Consider the following 6,816-nt stretch of genomic DNA (forward strand, 5'->3'; position numbering starts at 1 on the left):
CACATACATAACACTGACTCATCCAAATCAGTAGGTTTTCTTCAGTTTCATAGGAAGTTTCTTTCTCAAAGTCTCCTCTCTCTGTTTCTGCAGAACTTTTAGAAAACCTGAAAGTAATGTCAGCTTGGCATTTCTCCAGTTTTCCCGAGTACTTAAAGGATCAGTTGTGCACTGCTGCATTGCCAGGTCAGAGGAAATCTTTAAACTTAGTCAAAGGCCCCTTTTAACCTGGATGTAAAGGCTGCATCCTTTAGAATTTTATGACTTATTTTGAAGACAAATATTTAAGAGCATGGATTCGGAGCCTGAATTTAAATGCCAGCAACACTGCTTACTAGTTGTGCGTATTGTAAATTATTAAATATTTCTGCACTTTCGTTTCCTTGTTGGTAAATGGAAACAATAATAGAGCTTACCTCACGAAGTTGCTTTGGGAACTCAAAATTAATAAAGCAAAATAGTAAGTACTGTATAATAAATAATTACTGTAATTTGATTCCAAAACCTCAAAGCCTCCCCCTCCCCCTATCAATAAAATCAAGAGTTTGTTTGGTCATGAATTTAATTTTACTAATGAAAGTAACCACTATTTTGTAACAAACTATAGAAATGATCCCTGAAAGTATAGTCTTTATAACCACTATTTTGTAATTTGCAAGTCACAAAACCTTTTCTTCAAAGAGCTAGAGAAGAAATAATTTAAGCTTTACACACCATACTGGACTTGGTTGTTCTAGTATGATGCAGCCACAGCAACAATGAAAAAAAAAATGGATCTGGCTGTGTTTCAATAAAACTTTATTTATAAAAACAGACAGGCAAAAATTTGTCAACCCCTAGTGTATGTAGATCAGCTATGCTGCATGCACTGCACTCTATCTAACTTTCAATACAACATAATAAAAAATGTTTTCTTTATGTACACACACAAACACACACACACTTCACAAAACTTAGCTTCTGAGAGATGAAGTGATTTCAGCCAGTTTTAAGATGAGCTCCAGCTAGGTTCAAACCTTGGTTTCTATGGCTATAAAGCCTAATATTTGGTCTATTCAGTTATTTATTACCTCAGTGGTAAAAATATTATAACTTGGTATCTTACCTGGAGTTTACTGATTATTCGAGCCCTATGAAAGTGAGTTAACTGAAGGAAGGAATCATGAGCAGTGTGCATTGGTAATTATTATTATTGTGGCCAACGTTACTTATCCAATTGTTTAGAATTAGGTATGTCACTGAAATGATTACTAATTAGCCCTGTATCAGCCAAGCACAAAGTCTTCATTAAAAGTGGAAATTTTCGGCCCTGGAAGGGTGGGTCCGTGGATCAAGCCTGAACCTGGTGAGCCAGAGGTCAAAGGTTCCACCTCCAGTCAGGGCGTGGGAGAAGCAGTCAAGGAGGACACAACTAAACAGAACAACTCAGTGAAGCAACAAGTTGATTCTGCGCTCTATCTTTCTCAAACCAATGCGAAAAAAATTTAAAGTGGAAATTTCCTATATTTTTCTCCATCTGTGAAATGGGCAATATAAAGTACAATAGATAAGTAGACTTTTCTGTAGCAGACGTAGATCTCCACAGTCTTCAGATTTTAGTGTTCTGTAAGAATGGTCACTTTTGCTGTCAGTCCAGAGATTCACTATCTAATACAGTAGTCATCAGCAACATGTGGCTATTTAAATTTAAACTAATTAAAATTAAATAAAACTGAAACTTTGCTTCCTCGTTCTCACTAACCGCATTTGATGTTCTCCAGAGCTACACGTGGCTCATCATTATTGCTAAACCGTGAAGACATGAATCATTTTCATCATCACAGAAAGTTCTGTTAAAAGATACTCTTCTGTAGTTTTGTCTCCTATTATTCCAATGCTCAGTGATTGTGGGACAGAATAGAAATGAGATTTTGCTTCGTAACCACCTGAGCAGTGTTGTTAAAAGATGGGGATCATCTGACAACTATAACACCCCAACTGCCCAGATGCCATGTGTTTTATGGCTTCCATGAAATAGGCAGATCATTGCTATGGTTACTGCACCACACAATGAGCTAATGAGAAGTAATTCACTAGTAAAAGGCAACACAAAAGATGCATTTGATTAAAGCAACTGGTTCCCATATGTGCTCTTTTGTTGAAGATTTCAGTTAGTTTGGAGTGAGGGGAGTGTTTGTGATGCAAGCCATTAGCCCTTATTGTGATGTATACCTTCTAGTCCTCAAATCAAATCCATGAGATGGCTCAGAGGGAGGACTGATGTACAGATGGGAAAACCAGGGATTCTTTTCCAACCATCAGGATAGCAATTTGTTTTCAGGGTTACTTCTCTTGGCAGAAAATAGGTGAACAAATAAACAATCACTTTCTCATGAGTGAAGGTGAGGTCAGCTAAGCATCCGTTTTACTCTTGCCTGGTGGCACGATTTTTGAGGAAATTGCTATGGTTTTAAGCAGAATGTTAAAATGGTTCATTTCCCAGTGTATGGCCAGGAGCCGTCATCGTAGCCATTCACATGCAGATTCGCATTGGATTCGGACAGTCGGTAATGAAACAACGGAGCCACAAACTGGTGGGCCATTAGTTTTAATCCCAGCTTGCACCCAGCGGGCAAGTGAAAACACACACTGGACTCCAAAACCCACTCATTCAGTGCTCACAAAGCTACTGACTTATCTGAGTTTCCTAGAATCAAAGGTGTCTACCCCACCAGCTTCATTCTCTTTTGTCCCCCATCTCCTTCTCTCTGCACAAACTCTGCACTAACTGACTTCTCTTTCAGCACTCCACCATCTTGACTGCTTCTTCTCTCCTCCACGTGGCCCTTCTCTGCTCTTCTTTTTCTGCTCTCTCCTCTAATGCTAATCTTGGGAACCGAGAGAGAACAAGCTCCAGGTCTGCCCCACTTTATAGTGTAGAAACCAAAACCTTTAATCCAATATACATACAAGGAAGATTCTGATACAAAGTCACTTATCTGAGGCATAATGGGATTCTTTATGAGAGTGTACCATCCCATGTCAAAAAGGGTGGAAAAAAAAAAGGGTGGGAAATGCTTAGTCCTAAAACCAAGCCCCAGGCTACAAGGATCCTAGCTGCCCACAGCCCACCCCCAACACACATTAATATAATCACACCCATCCCAAGCAAGAAGGGCAACTAATATAAGGTCTACCGGAAAGTTCTGCCTGGTTTTGGAATAAAACAAAATACAAATTTTTCTTACTGTCAATAAACTTTATTAAATAATATAATTGCCATCCATTATTATTAATGTTTTCTTGCCAGTGTGAGGGCAATTTATATATCCCATTTTTGAAAAATGTTTTATCTTTTGATGCAAAAATTTGAACCAAAATATCAAACCAAATATTTGATATTTGAACCAAAATATCAAACCAAAAATTTGCTTGTTTGATATCCTCTTCATTTTTGAATTTTTTGCTCTTCAAAAAATTTCGTAAGGACAAAAAAAAAGGGTGCTAAGTCCGGGGAATATGGTGGATGCAACAGACATGCTTCTGTAGCATTTCTTCCTTGTTGAAATTCATAAAAATTACAGTGGTGTAAGTGAACTTTATCAGTAGCCATGGGTACACTATTGCTTCACACATAAGACTAACGTGAATCAACTTTGTTTTAGTTAATTTGCTACATCAGTATGTATACATTAAATCATAAAAATAGAGAGGCACACATGCGCCAAATAAACATGTGCTTATGTGTCGAAACTTATGATAGAAATGGATAGAACTTTCTTGTAGACCTTATATAATCATCTGGGTGACAGGCTTCCATGTGGGCAGCACCATCTTTAACAAAGTGAGCATAATATATTTTATCTGCCCAACAGCCCTGACCTCCTGCATTATAGAAGGGAAAGGAAGTAAAAAGATAGGAAATAAATGTTTGTGTTGAGCTTGTGTGAGATGGTTAAATTGTATCAGGTTATGGGATGATTATACCAATCATTTGCTATCTATGTTTTGTTTGCTTTTCCAGTTTTACAGATGAAAATGCTAACTACTCTGCTCGTGTTTTGAGAACTCTTGAAGGTGGGAGGTTGGAGTCTTCCTGACCCCAACCTGTCATCTTATGTAACAGAGATCAATATCAAGTGCTGAGTTTCCTGAATAAGCCTGTGAACACCTTGAGTAGGTTCCTTTGTTTAGCCAGTTAGGTAGAGATCCAGTCACGCAAGGGGAATGCTTTGGGAACTGCTTGTGTGGAGGAATCAAAGGTTCTGGAGTAGCTACTGGCAGTCATATACCGATTATTTACCTAAACAATGGATTGTTTGAAACCTCTGTTAAATTCGATGGAGTAGATATTTTAAAACAATATTTTGACAGTGGTAGTTAACTTGGTCCCTACCGCCCACTAGTGGGCATTCCAGCTTTCATGGTGCATGGTAGTGGAGCAACCAAAGTATAAATAAAAAGATAGATTTAACTATAGTAAGTTGTTTTATGAAGATTTATTCTGCCAAACTTAGCAAAAATCTGACATAAAATACTTGGTAAGTAATTATTATTATTATATGCTTTAACTTGCTGTAACTCTGCTTTAGAAGTTTTATAAAGTAAAGTTACTTCCTTACTTTATAAATCACCATTAGTGTGGAACCAGTGGGTAGTTAGAAAATTTTCCTACTAATAGAGATAAAAAAGTGGGCGGTAGGTATAAAAAGGTTGACTACCCCTGGGTTAGAATAATCACCTGTGAGGCAAGCTAAGGTTAAATACAAATAACAACTATAGATTAGTACCTGCTACTACAAAATTCTTCTAGAATAGATGCTAATTCTATCAATGTCAGGTGCAAGACACTTCTGATATTCCTGCTATAAGCAGATATGAAATGAAGCCTGATAAATCCCAGCAAGGTTGATTGCTAATCAGTGGATAAGCCTCTTGAATGTTCAGGTGAAGAATAACATATCAAAATGTAAAAGAAATCAAAGGAATAAATCTGGAGAGAAGAAGCTAAGGAAGGAAATGAAAGGAAGAGATATGTTTTGGGCTTTTGCATCTGACAGGAGTGCAGGGCCATTTGGGAACACTAATGCTGCATGAGGACAATTGATTCTGTTGCCAGAAAAGCTGGTTATCTTCTGCTCAGGGCGACCCACTGAAGTTGCAGGAATTCAGTAGCTGCCTATGGAGGGTAATCCGTCATTTTCAACCCAGCCGCTCCACCTTTACTAACAAAGTGGGTGGCAAATTGTAAAAGAAACAAATGGCTCACTTATACAATGAGGGGCTTTCCCCCCCGAATGTTCCCTGAGATGACTATTTCTTTGGTGAATCAACTTGGCCCTTCCAATGCTCATTAAAAGTAGGAGGAAGGTATGTCAACAAAGATTTCCAGAGTTTCTGGAAGCAATCAACATGAACCCTGCAGGGGACACAGCCCTTTTGTCTTGGAACCAACAGAGCAGATAGGTTCAGTTCCATAACAGAGAGAAGGAGGAGGAAAGATGATTGACAAAAAGTCATTTTTGTCTCATCATTGAACTCCATTGTGTCATATTTCAGATTACATAGTCTTAGTGATAGCTGGTGAGACATTCGCCAAGCATATATACCATCAGACCTTTATTTCAAGTCTAAATAATATGGTTGTAAACATGTAGAGCCCATAGGATGGTATAGGTTCAAGAGAGCATGTTGTCAACTCTAATTTGCATCTCAAACTCATTTCCCTTGGGATTAATTGTATACTTTTATGTAGCTGTGCTCAAGGTTTGAAGACCCTCTTACTTATCCTCACCCCCACAGGTCTTGTCTAATACTTAATTTTTAGTTTTCACCTTCCATATCCATCTCACTGTCTTAACATACAAATTTTCTCTAAACTTGATTTTCTTTAAATCTTGGCCTAATGGTATATAGTATAAAAATAGAAGTCTGAATAATATTTGGCCTAGTTCCATTAGAATTGTTGAGAGCTCAAATTGTCTGAGCTTATTAATATCATAAAATGTATTCCCAGAAATTCAAGTAGATTTGCTCCTCAAACAGAAACCACATTTTAAAATAAGCAAATATCATAACTTGAAAGCAATGCATTTATACAAGTCTCTAAAGTGGCATAAATAAATATATACAAATATCATGTATATATACATATATATATGTGTGTGTGTGTGTGTGTGTGTGTATGGATATAAATGTGTATATAAATGAATATATACATGTTCCCAAACACATACATATATACATCTGTATCCATGTGTGTGTCTTGCTTGTTTAGTTTCCGTAATTGTGCAATTAAACATAAAATGAACAGAATAAGACAAAGAATTGTATATTACCCTATGTCAAATAGTCAGAAATACTACATATTTTAAGTGGATTTCTTAGTAGTTATTTGCAATTCAAAGTTAGTATAAATAATTAGAGAACCTTAAGTATATATTCATCATAACAGTCTCTTTAAGAGGGTTGTACAAAACACATTAGTGAATTACTTTCAAATATTTAAAATTCTGTTGTATTTGAGGCACAGTGAAGAGGATGTGAGGATATTTGAGTTCATTCCCAAGGTATCTTCTTTGCTTTCACAGGTATTAGATGTTTAGTTCTCTGGAGTGTTATGGGAAGAAGGGGCAGTTTACAAAGGCCCAACAGAAGCAAGCCTGTTTTATGTTAAAGAGCCAAGTCAGTTTAGCACTTGTGTTGTGGTCTGTGTTTTATCCTGGGGCTTTGGGGATGAGAGCTATTTCAGGGCACTCTTCTGTTCTCTGTGCTGGGGTCACAGAAGACCTCCAAATAAGAAAGACAGGGCTCCAGCAGTCTGAAGCAAATTAGATT

General features: G+C 37.2%; 1 pseudogene; it reads right to left on the reverse strand.

The window, feature by feature from the left end:
* Nucleotides 1–553: 553 nt before the first annotated feature.
* LOC136407236 (small nucleolar RNA U3) lies at nt 554–632 on the reverse strand (annotated as a pseudogene).
* Nucleotides 633–6,816: the final 6,184 nt, after the last annotated feature.

Source organism: Saccopteryx leptura, chromosome 5 (genome assembly GCF_036850995.1).
Source record: "Saccopteryx leptura isolate mSacLep1 chromosome 5, mSacLep1_pri_phased_curated, whole genome shotgun sequence".
Classification (NCBI taxonomy): Eukaryota; Metazoa; Chordata; class Mammalia; order Chiroptera; family Emballonuridae; genus Saccopteryx; species Saccopteryx leptura.